The following is a 19,449-nucleotide window of genomic DNA, read 5'->3' as shown; positions in this document are numbered from 1 at the left end:
GATTGTCTATCTGTGCGACCCTGGCTTGTTTGTTGTTTGTGTTTTTCTGCGTATGGTTTTGGGGTGAGCCACTCCAGCTTGTGCAGAATAGAAAATTCTACCCACCCCATCTGGGCTCTTACTGTTACCCCAAAAGGTAAAGACCCCAATTCTTGTCATACCCCAAAGACAAGTTTGCAGTCGGAAGAAGATGCGTTGTATGGCAAATGATTTTAAAAGACTGATTTCAAAGGAAAGGACAAGGACACCTCCAAGAACAGGAGGCGGGCTGATCCGAGGGAGGAAAAACGGTGGGTTTTGTCTCCCCTTCTCTTATGTCATCACTTAGAGGTGGTCTCCTGATTGATTGACGGCTCTGGTCCCTGGAGTGCTTAGTCATGTTTGGCCCCTTTTGCGCATGTCCTTACCCAGCGTGTACACAGAAGAACCCATGGGTGGGGGGGTGGGAGCCTACACCGCAGTGTTAATTATAGTACAATGAATATTGAGTCCTGTCTGGTTAGGTCCTTTCTGCTACTGCGCTGTCGTGGCTGTTGAGTTTTAACCAGTTTTTTGCTGGCACTCACTTAGAAGAAGTCACTTTAGGCTGGAGGCAGGCATAACACCATCTTCCGGACCATCCTTCCTCTCCTCCACCTGTCTGCCCGGTGCCCCCATTTTCTAACTACCTAACACTTCCCTTGCAGAGAGTGAGCCATTCTGGGCTCACTGCGAGCCACTCTGGGTCTGTTCTCTTATTGAGAGCTGGACTCATCTATTTGGAGGCCTCTGTGTGGGAGTGGAAGTGGAAGTGGAAACTTTGGGGCTACACCTTATCTGATCTTTGTTTGACATGTTTGTTGCTTGCACGTGTGTGCGTATCAGTACTTACAACGGCCGGTTGAGACATCTTTGAGTAGAAGGGCCCACATGTGATGACACCAGAGTGTCCTTCCCTATTGCGCTGGCCTCCCTGTGGTGGAGCGTTGGGTCGGGACTTCTCCTTTCTAGCCTTGCTCTTTCATTCCTCTTCAGCTCTGATGGGGCACTGGCTGGGGTTCTCCCCTTTTGGGCTGACAAGGCACTGGTTAGGAATTTCCCTTTGGGGTCTAGGGAACTGTGACCCCGAGAGACTGTTTTGAATTATTGTTTGCTTGATATTTGATAACGTCGGCTGTGAATAATCAAGTAGAGATGATCAGAGCTCTGTGCTATCTTATATTTAGTTCTCTTAGAGCGTATTTTGCAAAACCGAGAGATCTTCAGCTATGCTCCCATAAATGAAAGAAAATGAAATTTTTATTGTAACACTGTGTGACCTCAGTGCTCCCTGAGGTCTGGAGGGCAATGACCCTAATGGCTCTGCTGTTATATCAAAGTGCGCCTTTTGCAATTTGGCTTTTAACTTGAGTGTGTGTGTGTGTGTGTGTGTGTGTGTATCTTGGTACCAAATCCTGTTCTCTCTTCCTAGTTTTACTGAAAATATGCATGTGAATGTGAGTATTGTGTGTATATATATATATATATATATATCATTGTCTATTACTGTTATTTTTAAAAACTGAAGTTGATATTTGGGAACTGGAAAAAAAAATCCTGAAAATAGCCAAGATGATGGGTTTTGCATAAACCGTTAGAGGAGGAATTTTTATTTCTCTCCCTGTGCTGTTGAGATGTAAATGAGCTACCTGGGCTCTCAAGGAAAAGGAAAAAGGACCTTTCCTGGCCTCAGGGTGTGTGGGGCACGGAAACTTGCCTTCTGCTACAGCGGCTACTGTAGGAGAAGGGGCAGCAGAGTGTGTCCCAACCAGGGCCCTTCTCCTCTGAGGAGGAGGGAGAATAATTCTCAGATCTGCCTCCCCGAACATGAGGGGCTTGGGATATTTATGGGATAAGCAAAGTGGTCTTAGGTGTGGAGAAAGGTGATTGGAGGCAGAGGAAAAGGTGAGGCCGTTGTGTTTTGCACCAAGGCATCTGGATGATATGTTTTTGTATATTCAAGATGGAAGCGTTTATGTGATCTGAGGTTAGAATTTTCCAGTCCCCTGATGTCAACAGGCCATTCCTGGGACACTTGCACAGGCCCCCTTTTAGGGTTGGTGGTCCCACCTGGCCCCACCCTGCTCACACTGGGCAGGAGCTGACTCCAAGGTCTTGTAAAATAATTGGGCTGCATGCAGCTGGGAAGGCAATTTACAGGCAAGGGAGTCTTAACAAGACGTTCCCATATCTGTTGTTCTGTAAGACAAGTTCAAGGATTTCTGCTAATTATCAGCTTCTGTTAACTGTACGGGGTATGGTTTTAGCAGTGGCTCCAAGGTGATTCAGTAGTTACCTAATTGTTGGCAGCAGAATCGTGAATCCGGGGGATCCATGGTTAGAAGGATAATTGCAGTCCAGACTTAAACAAGAGCAAGAGCCAGGCACTGACAGGAGTGTGCAAATGCCGTGCTTCCTGGTGGAGGGTATTTCAAGAAGCGGGAAACTGAGATCTTGCTGCTGTGCAAGTTGGGGCTATGATGATGCTGACCTTTCAGGTCATGTGACAGGGAAGAGCAAATCCAACTTATATTGGGTCTGTTTCTTTTACTTTAACTTTTGTGTTCTATTGCTTTTGCTACAAGTTAATCACTATGAAGGGATGTTTCCTATAGCTCAAGGTATGCATGATGGTCCGTCTCCGGGAACCCTGCCTCCCAGGCCTGAGGTTAAGCTAAAATACCTTTGTTTAGCTCACAGGAAATATCTTGACAAGGCCCACCTGTGAATGGCTGGGGGAAAGAAATTCACACATCCTCTCTGTAGTCTGGCCAGAACCAGGAAATATTTGCAACAACTTATCCCCGTTTTTTACGTTATCCCTCATCTCCACCTTTTTGTTCTGTGAAAGAAACTAGCATCCAAACCCTGGCAACATAGCTCTTCGGGACACTAGTCCACCATATTCTTGGTCTGGTGACTGTCTGAGTAAGGTCGCTGTCCCTTGCTTCAACAACTGATTTCTCAGTTTATTGACCTGTCATGCAGCAAACCATGTGAGCTTGGACTCAGTAACAGTTACATAACAATTCCTATGAAGGACAGCCTTCAGATGGAAATATTTAAGTTTAAGGGGTCTGAAGTCACATGATGTCAAAAATATTTATGACTGTATTTGATGGCTATTAAAGATAGTTCCCACAGTAATGTATGAATGAGTAAGAAAGAAAAGAAAGTCTGAGAACCTTTCCAAATAAAAGAATATAAAGAGATGTAAGAGCTGATGGACTGGAAAACAAATTGTTATGAAGCCTATCATTGGGATAAATGATGACCTTTGAATCTACAAAGTGGACTAGATAGCAGTGTTGTATTCATGTTAAATTTCTTGATTTTGTTAATTACATTCTAGATCTGAAAGAGAATGTCCTTATTCTTAGCAAAAACACATGAGAGTATTTAGGAGTGGGGGCATAATATCTCCAACTTAAGCTCATGTTGTTTAAATAAATGACACATACATACAAAAGTACATGTAGGGAGAATAAAAGCAAATGGGGCAAAATGTAGCAATTGATGAATCTGGATAATTGCTATATCAGAATTCATTTTACTATTCTTGTAATTTTTCTGTAGGTTTGAAATTATATTTTTAAAATGTTACCAAAAGGAAAAAAAAAAAAAAGAACTGGCATGAGAAGAATCCAAGAGAATTTGAGGCAAAGAAGCTTTGGCTCCTCCCAGGGAAGTGCCAGTTGTAGGCTGGTAGCACCCCTGTCAGCCCCTCTCATCTCCCCGTCCCCCTCAGAGGCAGAAGGGCAGTCCCAAAGGCCCAGCTGCACCTCGAGTCAGTTCTCGCCATCTCTCCTGAGGCTAAGTTGCAAAAACACTGTTTATAGTCTGCCAGCTACTTAATCTCTCTTTCTCATTTCAAACTGCAATATATCCTTTTAAAAAAATAATACCAAAACCTCCCCCAAAGCCAAATGGCATATGCAGCTCTGCTTCTGGGAGCTCAGCGCTCTAGGGAAGGGAGGGTTGTCCCCGATCATCAAGGAAGTGTTACGTCACGTGCCAAACACTGCTTAGGAACCGGGAAGTGTGCAAAATTCCCATATTTCTAGTTAGTTGTCATCCCAATATGGAATCACCTTGTGCCCAGATTCGTTCATTTCGGGATCAACTTCAGTGGTTGTCACTGCTTTATTACGGGTTTTCTGCCTCAGTGGTGAGCTGGGGCTGCTGCACTTAAGAGGTTACCCCGATTCACTCTCAGTGCATCAGCTCCAGCTATTTGTCCCTAAGTCACCAGGTCTCAAGTCTATAACGTGCCTTCACCAGCAAGGCTGTATGAGGAGTGGTTATGTATGAGGGTCCCAGTGCCAGGTGTTCTGGGTTCAAATCCCAGCTCTTCTGCTTACTAACTAAAACCACTTAATGTTCCCATGCTTTAGTTTCCTACCTTACAAGGTGCCCTCCTGGTATGACTGGCAGGCAATAAGCACTTACTATGTTAGGTATTATTTCATGTACCCCCACCTCCTGTGCTGAGGGCCAAGCCTATTAATACACTTCTTGAGTCCTTGGGCTCAAGAACTGGCAGAACTGGGTCTGTAGATGTGGTTCCTCTTACTTTAAAAATATGTCCAGAATCTAACCACTTACCCCCATCACCTCCACTTCTGCCACCACTACCACCATCACCACTGCCACTACCAGCATCACCATCACCACTACTGTCACCATCATCACCATCATCATCACTGCCACCGTCACCATCCCCACCACCACCACTGTCACGACACCATCCCCACCATCACCACCACTGTCACCATGATCACCACTGCCACCGTGGTCACCACCACCATCACCACCATCATCACTGCCACCACCACCATTTTGCTCCCCACCACCTGCCTGCCCTGCATAATTGAAATGGCCTCTTAACTGGCCTTCCTGCTTCTGCCCTTGCTCCCCTACAGTCTTGTCCTTTATATAACAGCCAGAGTGATCCTTTAAATGTGAGTCTGGTCATTGTCCTTCCTCCACTCAGAACCCTGCAGTGATTTTGCATTTTATTCACTGTGAAAAATGAAAACCTTTATGATGGCCAGAGACCCTTCATCATCTGGTGCCCCATTAACTGTCTGACTTTTCTCCCGCTCGCTTGGCTGCTGCCACGCCGGCCTCTTTGCTGTTTCTCAGACATGCCCAGGCCTACCTGCACCTCAAGTTCTTTGCAAGGGTTGTTTCCTGTGTCGGAAATGCTCTCCCCTCGGATGTGTGTCATCTCCTTACATCTTTGATCATATATCTCCTCAGAGAGGTTCACCTTGACTGTCTCCTCTCAGTCTCTTGATCTCCCTTAACTTGTGCTGCCTTTTCTTTGTCCATAGTCCGTATCATAATTCCTACACATGATACATTTTGCTTGTTTAACACGGCTATTAGTTTCTGTTTCCCTGTGCTAGCATATTAGCACTGTGGCAGGGATATTGGTCTGTGTTGTTCCCTGGTGTATCCCAAGTGCCTAGAACAGCACCTGGTGCTTTGTAGGGGCTCAGGAAGTACAGCTGACCCTTGAACAATATGCAGGGTGAGGAACGAGGGCATGGACCCTCCACGCACTCAGAAATCTGCAGGCCCTTCACACCTGTGGTTCCCCAGTATCTGTGGTTCCGTAAACCAGGCTCAATCAATGCTGGTCCATGTAGTACTGAAGCATTTACTAATGAAAAAAAAATCCTTTTCTAAGTGAACCTGCACAGTTCAAACCTATGTTGTTCAAGGTCAACTGTATTTTTGGAATTAAAGAATAAATGACAAGTGTTTGTTTAGGTCTTTTGCCCATTTTTAAGTTGGTTTATTTGGGTTTTTGTTGTTGTTGTTATTGAGTTGTATGAGCTGTTTGTATATTCTGGAAACTAAGCCCTTGTCAGTTGCACCATTTACAAATATTATCTCCTATTCTTTAGGTTGTCTTTTGCTTTATTTATGGTTTCCTTTGCTGTGCAAAGGCTTATAAGCTTTTTCTTTTAAATTTTTAATTGAAGCGCAGTTGATTTACAATGTTAGTTTCAGGTGTACAGCAAAGTGATTCAGTTATGCATATACATACATATATTATCTTTTCAAATTCTTTTCCATTATATGTTATTATAAGAAGTTGAATAGAGTTCTCTGTGCTATGCAATAGGTCCCTGTTGTTTATCTATTTTATTATACGCAGTAACGTGTATCTGTTAGTCCCCAGTCCCCAATTTATCCCTCCCCACCCTTTCCTTCTTGGTAACCATAGTTTGTTTTCTATGTCCATGAGTCTGTTTTTGGTTTGTAAATAGAATTTGTATCTTTTTTTTTTTTTAGATTTCACATATAAGTGATATCGTATTTGTCTTTCTCTGTCTGACTTACTTCACTTAAGATGATAATCTCCAGATCCATCCATGGTAATGCAAAAGGCATTATTTCATTCTTTTTTATGGCTGAGTAGTATTCTATTGTATAAATATACCACATCTTTATCCAGTCATTTGTTGATAAACATTTAGGTTGTTTCCATGTCCTGGCTATTGTAAATAGTGCTGCTAAGAACATTGGGGTGCATGTGTCTTTTCGAATTAAGAGTATTTTCTGGATTTATGCCCAGGAGTGGGATTGATGGATCATATAGTAAGTCTGTTTTCAGTTCTTTAAGGAAACTTCAGACTGTCCTCCATAGTGGTTGCACCAATTTACATTCCCACCAACAGTGTAGGAGGGTTCCTTTTTCCTCCACCCGCTCTCCAGCATTTATTATTTGCAGACATTTTAATGATGCCATTCTGACTGGTGTGAGGTGATACCTCACTGTAGTTTTGATTGCATTTCTCCAATAATTAGCAATATTGAGCATCTTTTCAGGTACTTGTTGGTCATCTGGATGTCTTCTTTAGAGAAATGTCTATTTAGGTTTTCTGCCCATTTTTTGATTGGGTTGTTTGTTTTTTGATATTAAGTTGTATGTGCTGTTTAGATATTTTGGAAATTAGTCCCTCATCAGTTGTGTCATTTGCAAATATTTTCTCCCATCCTGTAGGTTGTCTTTTTGTTTTGTTTATGGTTTCTTTAGCTATGCAAAAGCAAAGCTTGTTAGTTCAATTCGGTCCCATTTGTTTATTTTTGCTTTTATTTCTGTTGCATTTGTAGACTGCCCTAGGGGAACCATTGCTATGATTTATGTCAGAGAATGTTTTCCCTCTCTTCTCTTCTAGGCGGTTTATGATGTCTTCTCTTATGTTTAAGTCTTCAAACCATCCTGAGTTTATGTTTGTGTATGGAGTGAGGGCGTGTTCGAACTTCACTGATTTACACGCTGCTGTCCAGCTTTCCCAACACCACTTGCTGAAGAGACTGTCTTTTCTTCATTCTATATTCTTGCCTTTTACGTGAAAGATTCATTGACTGTAGGTGTGTGGGTTTATTTCTGGGCTCTGTAACACTTCTCCAGTGAAAATACACAAATGGCCAATAGGCATATGAAAAAATGCTCAGTATCACTAATTATCAGAGGAATATGCAGGTCAAAACTACTATGAGATGTCACCTTACAGTGGTCAGAATGGCCATGATTCAAAAGTCCATAAACAATAAATGCTGGAGAGGGTGTGGAGAAAAGGGAACCCTCCTACACTGTTGGTGGGAATGTATAAATGAATTCGTATACTGTACGCCAGAAACTAACACAGCATTGTAAATTAACTATACTTCAATGAAAAATAAAAAAAAAAAAGAATAGTTGTGCTGGGGAAGCCAAAGACAGAGAGAGATGGATGTGGTGACAGTTTAAAAGCTGGTATAACATTAAGGCTAATGCAGAATTTTAAGTAAGAAAAGCATGAGTCAAAGAAGCTGAATGCTGCAAAGTTTGATTACAGTAATCAAAGTACCATCCAAATCTGTTGATTTTAAATGAATCTTTTCAGGTATATGCAGATATATAAGTAGTAATCTAGTGCTCTACTCAGTGTCTGATTATAGATGTCAAATAAATACATTTTGATTGACTCACTGTCAGCTCCAGAATTCTCAAAACTCAGGTGCACCTTTGAGGCAAACTTTAATAATCTCCACAGTTCAGCAGGCGAGGAAAGGGAAGAGGCTGGGACTGAAGGCTGATCGGTGATCTGAATTATAGTTTCCACCTGAGAAGACGTGGTAGACAGACCACATTTGGGCTTTGGATTCCTACAGATGTGAGTTTGAGTTCCAGCTCTGACATTTTGCATCTCTGTGGACTTGATTCGGGTGTTTTGCACCTTGAGCCTTCAACCTGCTCTGCTGCAAAGTAGGGGAAAGTAACACTGACCTAGTAATATTGTCCTAAAAATTAGAAATGATTTAGTGAAAGAGTTTAATAAATAGTAGACATTGTTACCTTGTTATTATTGTAGTTGAATGTACATGGATAACTTAGGACTGGTTTAGATTTAAATTAGTGTTTAATGGCTATATAGGCTGAATTATGCTGCCCGCATTCATATGTTAATGTCCCATCCCCCAGCATGACTGTTTGGAGGTGGGGCCTCTAAGGAGGTAACTAGGGTTAAATGAAGTCATAAGGATGGGGTCCTGATCCGATGGGATTGGTGCCCTTGTAAGAGGAAACCGCAGAGAATCTGCTCTCACTCACTCACTCTCTTCCACGTGAGGATGCAGGGAGAGTGAGGCCGCCAACAAGTTGGGAAGAGAGCTCTTAGCAGAAACCGAAAAGGCTGGCATCCAGATCATGAACTTCCCAGCCTGCAGCACCGTGAGGAGTAAACTGCTGTTTCAGGCTCCCAGGCTCTGGCGCTCTGTTACAGCCGCCTGAGCTGACTGAGACAACATCCGGTGAGGCTTCACAGAGGGAGGTTTAAGTGAACCCTCAGTTTGTAGGCAGCATCTGGAACGAGACTGGGTAGGTTCTACAACCTGGTGACAGGGTGATCTCGAGGCCTGTGCCTTGGAAGGGCTTCTGCAAGTGGCTTGGGTTCCAGGATTCCCTGGAAAACTGGACTGCTGCTCAGGAGCTGAGCTGGAAGCCTGGCAATGAGCTGGGCACTCGGCCCATGGGAAGGGAGCCCAACCGTCCCGTGCTCAGACTCACTCCGGACTCCAGATGGTACTTCGTTCTCTGTTCATGTCTTCCCGATGGATAGGACAAAACTGAGCCTACAGATGCAGGACACTAGTGCCCAGAGCTGATTAGGGCCAAGGAGGGTTTTGGGCTGGTCCATCATCTCTGGCTATGAAGTGCTCATCCCCACTAGACCTTAAAACCTGCCACCACTGAACGTTACAATGTGGGTGGTTTTATAATCATAGGTGCATGTTGGTTACCATTTTAAAATATTTCATATATAATTAATAGAACTGAAAGCGGTTGTCCAGCTGTATCTAATGGAGTAAATTCTCTAAAATATCACTGAGAGATTCACACAAGCTTTCTCATGATTACTTCCTGGGCAATCCTATCAAGTGACTGTCCTTTATTCGAAGTCTGGGTTGTGGTTCTCAATGCGTCTTTATTTTTCACTGTCAGTGTATTGATCGTCAGCATTGATAATATTTCCTGCCGCTCCAGAGATTTATCCTCCAAATTGGGTATTGTCATTTCCCTTGCTTGGGTGGCCAGAATATCCGAATTCGCCCTAATTGGAATTGACTGTTCTGGGTTGACAAAAGAGCCCTGTAGGCGAAGCCACGATATGCATGAGGAGTAAGTTGTAGTATTCTCTAGAGTCAATACTCTTCCATTTGGTTTATGACAATTCAGAAAGTTCCATAAAACCTTTTAAAGGGGTCATTCTGAAAAATTTTCGAAGTATAAAGCACACACATGTAAGATATATTGACTACAAGATGAAGAGTCACTTAAACCCATTCTGGTCAACATCCTTTTCATGTAGGAGGTTTAAACTCTCCAACTATATTCAGTATAGAAATTGTCTAATAAAAATAAGTCATATTGCAAAGCACGGAGGAATATCAGGATGAAGAAAGCATTGTCCTTGACTCTTGGCTTAGTAGGTGTGAGAGGCAAGTTGCACAGCAAATATAATGTAGTGTGAAATCTGTGAAGGGAGACGGAAATTCACGGGGTGCCACAGGCCCAGAGAAGCAACACCAACCTGGGAAGTGTTACGGAAGTTTTCTTAAATGTGTGATACTTCAGCTCACTGTTGAAAGACAAATGGAAATGGTGGATGGGGAAAGACCAGAAGAAGGGTGAGACACTGCAGACGGAAGGAGAGGCGTGTTCAAAGTTCTGAGAAAGCAGGTGTTTTTGTAGGAACTTTATGAGAGTGAAGTCGTGCAGGTGATGAGGCTGTGGCCAGGCAATGAAAAATCGTATTTTAGGACAGTTGGATGAAGGGGTATGATGTGTTCATAAAAAGTGAAGCATTGTGATTATTTTTACACTTTAGAAATTTCACTGAAGAATAATGATAATATCTACCTATCTTTTCTCATTTAATCCTCATCTTACTCTTGTGTCCAGCTGAGTATTTGTAATATATTAGACTCTACTAAAAAAGATAGCACTTTTGTGCTGTCTCCTTATTTATATTTCATAAATTTTATCTATATTCAATCTAATTATTCACAGTAGGCAATAATGACAAGACAGATGCTGTACTAACTTGAGTAACTGTCCTGTCTATCCATTTATTAGCCTGAATATTGCTGGTTAAGTGGGAACATGTTCAAAAGAAATTATTTGGCTCTTGAGAACCAAAACTAGCAATATGTCTTGTCTCTTGATGTTGAACAGTACTGCAACTAGACATTGCTTCTTGTTCTTATGTTAATCAGTGCTGGGACCAGGTGGAAAAAAATCTTAGTTATTTGCTTCAAGAAATGCCTGCTCATGGGAGGAAGGAAAATCAATTAAAGAAAAAGAAATCTCTGAAATCGCTTACTGATTAGGACTAACAGCTCACGCATCAAGATTTGCTTCAAGACCCCTGCCTCAATGTGTCTGCCAGTCCAAAACTATTTGTGGTGATGATGATGATGATGATAATAATAATAATAATACAATAATAATAATACTCTGATCAATCTCAGTTTCCCACTTCAAGACCACCTTAAAACTACTCAGCCAAGACCCTAAAACTTTACAAGTGCTCCACCTGAATTTCTCATTTTGAGACATCAGTAAGATTCTCTCAAGGTGGTGTTCTCTGTTACTGGTCCACAGATTTTATCGGGAGTCAATACTATTCTGCTAAAAGCTAGCTTTGCCGTCCTGCTGTTAGAGCACATTTTCCTCTCCGGTATTCTGATGAAGTTACTGCAGCCACATTGCTCATAAGACAGTATTTGAAGACTTGATGAGGGGTGCTGTGTAGATGAGAGCATAAATTATCTAAGTCATTTACTTTTTGCAGACACAGTTTTATCAAATACCACAAGGTAATAGCTGGTGGCAGAGAGAGAGTGTCAAGATTCTGAGTGGTGGTTGGGGTGGGGGGAGATCATCCATCTGCCAAAGTAAAGCAGTTCATTCTCTGAACTGTGCTAAGCCCAGCTGTCATTCTAAAAAGGAGTATAAGAAATTGTTTACATGAAGTTGCTCAGTACTTTTCTGCGGCTCTTCATTGCTCTCATGAAAAGTCCCACCTTACGGCTTCTGATGCCTTTTATGATCTGACTTACGCTTACTCCCCCATTTATCTTATGTATCCGCACCCCATCCTGCCCCTGATATCCTCCATCCACACAGATTCATTTACAAACACACAGGGTGCTCAGTTGCCTCTGGGCCTTTGCACACGCTTTTCTCTCTGTTTGGACCAAGTTTGTCCACATTTAACCAGTTAACCCCTACACTTCTTTCCTTTCTCAGCTCAATTATTTGCTGTTCCTGGGATAGTTTTCTGAACTTTTAAGATTGTACTAGTTTCTCCTCTTATATAACCTCACAATGTGCTGTGATTTTCTTATTCTAGTACTTATACTGTATTATAATTAGAGTTTGCCTGGCTGTCTCTCATCCACTCCATCCAGTAAGCTCCTTGAGAAAGAGATCGTATATTATGTATTTTTAATGTTTTCTCCATCTGGCAGACAGCATAGCAGATACTTAATAAATATTTGTTGAGTAAATGAGTAAACACTTGCTCTGCTGCCTTCAATGGTCTCCCGAAATTCTACCTTCTCTTACTCACCAGTCTCTCTGCTGCATTGGTCTCAAGTCCATTTCCCAGTGGACACTATGCCTGACCTGAAACTTAAGAAATTTTATTTCATATGCTGATTTTGCTGTAGTGAAGCACTTTTTCCCCCCCTTCCCTTCACTGATTTTATGCACCAGAAGGATACTTGAATTCTAGCTGGTCAGAGGGCCTGAACTAGGAGCTAAAGAGCAAATTTTAAAGGTGCAGGCATGGCTACCTCTCAATTTCAGGTGCCCTACCTCGTTTAATTTTTGTTCCCCATTGCACACATTTCACTTTTTACACACTGGAATCTCTTCCTCCTGAATATGCAGGTCTTCGGTTTTCTCTCTGTGCATGAGCTTAACCCTTAGGGTGCAGCGTTGTCCCGCAACCTTGCTTCCTGACGTCAGCAGCCTAGGTCCTGTGGTCCTCCATCGCGTGCTCTCTGCCCACCACCTCCACACCCTTCTCCTTTCCACCCACGGGGTTGCTTTCCATTAAATCATTGTGACTGCCTGAACTTGTCCAAGCCATCAGTGCCACTGAGGCGTGTTCTGCGTGTTTCTAGAGCATCAGTAACGTAATAGGGAGAAACAGACCTGTTCCTTTGGCTCTAGCCCTGTGCTCTGTTTCCCGGGCTTATGCTGAGGTCATGCTGCTTCTGCGCTTTTTGTGAAAGAACGTTGCCTGTGGCCTGAATATACAGGATACCCCATTCTTAAGATTCTGATCTTTAAAGGTAGATCACTTTTCCATTTATAAAAAGATTAAAAAAAAGTTGCAGAACAGAGAATAACATTTGTCTTGTTGAGGTTCATAGGAACATCCTGACCTGACCCATGTGGGCAGCTACAAGAACAAAGGGTTCTGGCACCAAGAACTTTGCAACAACCTACCACACACCCTCCCCTTTTTGGTATAAAAGGAGCCTGAATTCTGCCTTGGGGAAGATGGTTCTCTAGGGCATCAGTCCCCCATCTTCTCGGTCTGCTGCTTTCCAAATAAAGCCATCATTCCCTGCCCCAACACCTTGTATCCCCATTTACTGGCGTCTCATGTGGTGAGCAGGAGTTTGGACTTGGTAGCAGGAAGTCTGTGCCAGAACTAAATCAAGGCTGTGAAGGAAACTGAGCAGCCCTGACGTGGGGCAGGGTCAGTTCCTGAGCAGCCGGTCATCTTGGGCTGACTGCGCGTCGCAGCACCGTCCTGACGGCGAAGAACACAAATGTGAGGCTGGGGAGTACCAGGAAGTCCCCTCGCCCCAGAATGCCTTGTTCACCCGCTGTCAAATTCCTCATAATCACTGTTCAAAGACCATCATTTATTTAAAAAATCTTTCAAAAAAGTAAATATCACAGGAAAAAGATAACACAACTTTCTGTTTATGGTGCCCGCTATCACTTTGGTGGAAATAGCTTTATAAAGATGGAAGAGAGCCTGGGTGTCAGATCCGGCTTTGAGGAACCGAGCCTAGAGCAGAGCTTTGCAGGGGAGACAGGTATGCAAAGGCAAATTCCAGGCGCTTTGATGCAGGTGACGTGCGATTTATACCGGCTCCCAGTCCCATTCCCCATCCAGGACCTCAGACTGCTCTTTGAGGTTCTCGTCTTCCCTCCAGTGCCTATAGGGGATTCTCTAGAAATTTCTGTATCAGTTCTTTTTCTGTCGGTGCCATCATTTCTTTGTCTCCCGGGTTGCCTGGTTTTGGAATCCTCACCTCCACTCTGTCCAAGGCTACCGCAATCTGCTGATTGCTTCCTGCAGTCGTGGGAGCTCTGGCTTATGTCTTATTTGTGCCCTTAGCACGACGCCGGACTGTGATGCAGCACAGCTAAGGCAAGGGTTTAACATTTGATGAGGCTTTAGAAACTGCTGTGGGATAAAGAAGGAAGTGGCAACTCAGAGAGCAACTTATGGTTGCTAAAATGCGGCCACTCTTGGAACCCCCAGACTCAGCTCCATCCTTGTCGGTTCCTGTGTCGGATACTCCTAGTGTCCATCATATTTGGATCTCCTCTCCTTTTGGGCTTCAGAATACATTTTTAGCCCCCTTGCAGTTGGGTAAGCCCACGAGATTGGTTCTGGTCAATGGCTTATGAATGGAAGCAGGGTCACCTCAGGGTGTGTGTGTTGGTGGGTGCGGGTCCCAGGCAAAATTTATTTTATAAGGCCCCTGCCTATATAAACAATTTGACCATCTGTGAGGTCATGTAAGGTATAGTTATTTTTCAATGAAGATTTAGAATAGTTGTTACAGAAGAGAGATCAGGCATCTGATCATTACCCAATCAGTACAAATAAAGATTTGTTTTTGTAGTGTCCAGTACCATCTCTTTTCATTCAGGATCAAGAATTATCTTTTTGACTTCTTTATTATCAAAGCGCATCATTTCTGGCTAATTGCATATCTCCCACGGGGAGAAAAAGACAGCCCCGTTGTTACTGCTCACAGTGCCAGGGGTCTTTGGAACCTGTTTGTATTGAAACAATAGAGATCTTCCTGCCTCTGTGGTTCTGTAGTTCCGTGCGTTTCCTGCTGGGTTCGTCCCTCCTGACACCGCATTATCCCTCCTGCCCTCCCCAGTACTGGCTTCCGGTGATTCTCTCAGAGGTTCTCATTGTGCTTTTTAGGATGATGACCACACGTGCAAATCTTGCCCATGTATGAAGGGAAATATGAATGATAATTCATTTTTCGTCATGTTAAGTGTGCTGTTTAAAATTTTATGGTGTAAGTAGATTTGCAGCACATCTTCCAGCCATGTCTTCTCTTAAACTTCTCAGGCTGTACTCCCTGCATCCCTAGAACGTGATCTCTTTCAGCGTTGACTGCATCCCTGAATCTCACATGCTGCCACCAGTAGGGAGGAGAGGCTCTTAGGCAGAGTGAGAAGGGCGGTCCCATTCACACTGGGGATGTCTGGTTCCTTGTTTGGCTCTGCTTAAGACAGACTTAGGAGAATATGCTGTCACTGCAGTAACTGGAGGCAAGAGAAAACATTACTGGAAATGCATTGAGGACCAATGATCTAAAATTTTACGATAGGCAATCCCCCCTCCTCCCAAGACCGTCTGCCACGCGGTGCTATCTGTGCCACACACCAGCAAGGGGAGGTGGAGTAAAGGATGCCTGCTGCCACCCTCGGGTGCTTTAGACTGGAGATGGCGTGAATTAAACACAGACAGGTGAGAGCTGACATAGGGCCCCAAACGTGGTTTAAGCCCAAGGGATGGTGGGAGGCCAGATGGTAGCTCCAAACATAGAACTTGTTTTGTGTCCAGTGTGATTGAGAACCATCCCAGGTGGACGTTCATTACCATTCTGCCGGGCCAATCCTGGGTAATCCTACAAAAGAATATCATGCTGGCCAGCAGGCACGATCTGCTTCCCCAGGCTGCCCTCCTGGAACCAGAACCAGACACGTGGTACCAGGGTGCCTCTGCAGGCGCAAGTCTCAGGGCTCCTGGGGGCATCTGGTTGACTCCATGCATGGGCTGGAGGGTCAGAGAGTTCCAAGGGGAGAAGTGAGGGCTGGGACCCATGCAGGTCCTGGTCTGAGTTGGGGTGCTTCTTCTGGACTGCACTGCCAGCCCCCGCAAGCCCCAGGCACTGACATAGCACTCCAGATTTCAGAGCTCCCTCAGGTGTGGCCGAGAGCAGTCCTGAGTGGAAGTGACATGAGTCACTCCTGGACTGAGGCGTAGAAAAGCCCACGTGCTTTGCTGTTTTTCTGCTGCAGCAATAAGGGAGCTGCATGTTCCAAATGGTATAGTTAATGGTGCGGACTCCGTCAGCCTGCGGTCTTGAGCATGTGGAGCAGAGCTTCTTACCGATCTGACACGTAACGTGAGTGAGAAATAAGCTATTTTTATTTTAACCCTGTGAGGTTTTTAGTTACCACAAGAAAACCTCGTCTCTCCGGACTAACACAGATCCTGGACACGGTGCTGGCTCTCCAGCCATGGGCCAGACTCCTTATGTAACAGTTCCTACTTTACAAGGTTGACCTGAAGTAAACACGTGTGCAGCTCAGAAAGGGAAACGTTAGCTTTTATTTTTACGACTGCTGGTGTTCGTTCTTGTGTTCAGGACTAACTTAACAGTGAGACACGTGTCAGAAAGTATGTATCTCCTGTAAGTCAGGCCCCAGCTGCAACTGAGCGCTCCTTCAAGTGACCAGATCGAGACCTGCCCTTTGTGGCCTTTCTTGTCCCAGAACTACTTCTTCCCCAATGACAGACAGTGAAAACTTTCATTCCTACTAGTGAGAAAATTCCACCCTTTGTTCTTAAGGGGATAACCTCGCACTACGGTCCAAGCAGGACCACAATAATTTACTGTAAAGAGAGTTTACTGCAATCTGATCCATCATTGTGGGGTACATTGCAATACTTTGTAATAATAACTGTAAACATTGGTTGGTGCTATGGTTTGCCTGGCAACATCCTAAGTGTTTTAAACATAACTTCTGCCAACATGCTTGTATGACCTTAGCATAGCTTTCACTATGCCTGTTGTAAAGAACTGAGATACAGAGAGGCTAATTACTTTGTTCAAAGTCACGGGACTACCAAGCGTTTGACTCCGTTTGAACGTGGCCAGTCTGGTTTCAGTCTCTTGGCCACTTCACTCTGCCTCTGCTTATTCCGATACTGTGTTCACCTCAGGCATGAGCCCCACTTGTTCTTCCTTCCTTCCTCCCCCCCCTTTCCCTTCCTCTTTCTCTCTCCCTCCTTCCTCCTCCCTCCCTCCCTTTCTTCATAGCCGTGCTTCTAGAAGCTGTTGCAGGTGAGAGGTGGTGCCTGCACCATCGTCCCGTGGTCTTCTGGATCTCCGTGTCAGGATTCAGAATTCTCAAGAACATACACACACACAAGTTTCCTCAAAAGCAGTGGGTGAGTGATGCTTTTTTGAGGTCCAAGGAAACTTTATCGCAAGGCAGTGTTCAAGTCTTCAGTCATTTATCCAGGAGGTATTTAGTGCCTACGCACTAAACGCCAGGCATCCTGCCAGGCGCCCATGAACAAGGCAGTCTCGTCCCTGAAGGAGCTCACAATCCTTGCGGCGTTCTAACAAGTCTTGGCAACGCCTGCCACCCAAGTTTAGGATACTCTGCCACAGTTAATAATTTTCTTGAATGGTCCACATTCTGTCCATGGCTATTTGTTCCCAGTAAATTGTCCAGAGTAAAGAATGAGCTGTGAATAAAACTCTGCCAGTGGGAACTGGTGAGGGGAGAGGAATGACCCAAGTGGGGGAGAGGGGGCATTTCTGGGGTCGAGGGAGCTTTGCGGCCAGGACTTCACGTGGTGTTGGCCAGCCTCTGTGCAAGGCAGGACAGAAGCCCCCGCTCTGGTTTGGCAGGTAAGGAGGAAACAAGCAAAAATAAACATAATCCCAAGGCAGTGAGTGAGGCTTTAACTCCCTGGGAAGTTAGTCACCTCAGCCAGTAAGTTGGAGGGACTAGCATCAAATTTCTTGTCAAAAAGACTGGCATGGAGGCTTCCAGAAACTGTCCTGGAGACTCCGCGGACTTCAGCGCTGGGGGGCGGGGACCTTTGTCACCTGAAGGGGGGGGTTCCCGAGGAGTTTATGCGGTGCCATGTCAGCGGCTGAGGGCCAGGCGCTCACAGAGGACCCCGTGGATCCGCCTTCACGCAGCGCTTCCCTCCTCGCACCACAGGCGGGTACCAAGCGCCTTAAAAGGGACGTTGGGGTGCAGACGGAGGATAGAGAAAGCTCACAAATGTTCAGATGAGGCTAAATTATGTTTTAATGTCATCTTATTTCCAAGTTGTACCTCCTAGCAGATGTGGCCTTGAGAAAACATCCGTCAAATATGACTGTACATCCTCTTGAATGATAATCTCTAAAGAGACGGGGTGCGTATCTCTCAGCTTCCTTTGTGGCTGCACCCAGTGCCTTACTCTGCTGGCTCCGACAATGCCAGCACGCTTCTGATTTCAGCAGAGACGTGCTGTTGCCCTCCCTGGACCTCTGCACGGAGCACAGATCTTTGGTGAAAAGAAGGCGATGTAAAATAGGCCCTCATTTTGATCCTTATCTTTGGTATAACTGCTGTCTATTTATTTTCAAGTGTTTTGCATATCTGAAGGGCTGACTCTTAAATATGCTTCAAGGAAAATAAAACTGCACGATTGAAAAAAAAATCAGAGAAATTTAAATAGATGGCTAAACTCGTGAATGGCAGAGGCTGAGTGGCTACATAGAATTCAAATGATTCTCTTTGCAGGATGAAGGAAAGTCTTTCCTTCCTAAAATGAGAGCGGTTGGGGGAAGGGGGAGCGTTTATTTCTTGGCGATTAGTGTTTCATGAATTGGAGCACAGGCGAGAGGCGTAATTCTAGCAAACGGAAATTGGGTGACTGTGGGCAGAAGAGACACAGGGGAGGTTCTTGAAAGGGAGAGAAAGAGCTCCAGCTGTTCATGCTTTGTAAGAAAAAAAAAAAGGATTCAAGTGGTGCAAGCTGGTTCAGAGGATGCTCACTGTAGCTTTAGACAGAAATGTATGAAATTCCTGGCTCTACTTTCTATCTCACTGATCTGTGCCAAGTTACTTGACTTGTTTAAGATTAATTATTTAAAAGTATGTAAATAATCAAATACTGTTTTTGAAATAGGATGATCATTCTTGTTGCCTTAGATTGTGTGATGATTTAAGGAAATAATGAACTAAGCTTGGCACAAAGCAAGTGCTGAACAAAGAGGAGCCCTTGAGCCTTTACAATGTTGATGATCATCTTATTGACAGGTGAACACAGACGTCTTAGTGTTCGGGCTAAGGCAGGAGTGAGAAGAAGTATTTTACATAATTATGCCGGGAAGGTGCGCCAAAGGAAGATGCACGTAGATGTTCTGACCCAGGGATGGTGGGAGACAGGAACTCTTTCTTGCTAGACTAGATCTTGAAAAAAATGTGATGCTAGAGCTGCAGCAGCCATCTTGTTGCCATGAGGGAGAAGCCTGGAATAGCTAGGAATAGCTCTGAGGAGCAGAGGAGGAAAGGCAATATAGCAAAAGAAAAACCAAAAGATAGAATCTTGCTCCAGAAAATATCATTTGATCTGTGAGTCCAGCCATGCCTAACGTTGGCAATACCCTTGGATTTTCTAATTCGTGAGCTGATGCTTTGAGTTTGAGCTTCTTGAGTTTTCTGATAAATTGCAACGATATAAAGAAATAAAGAGTCAATTTTTTTCCTGTCTTGGATGTAGACAGTGTGAATGAAAAACATTGCCAGCCATATTAGTAAACAAAGGATGCTGTGACCATCAAGTCATCAGC

The sequence above is a fragment of the Vicugna pacos genome, chromosome 10, assembly GCF_048564905.1.
Source record: "Vicugna pacos chromosome 10, VicPac4, whole genome shotgun sequence".
NCBI lineage: Eukaryota > Metazoa > Chordata > Mammalia > Artiodactyla > Camelidae > Vicugna > Vicugna pacos.
This window is presented reverse-complemented; position numbering follows the sequence as displayed.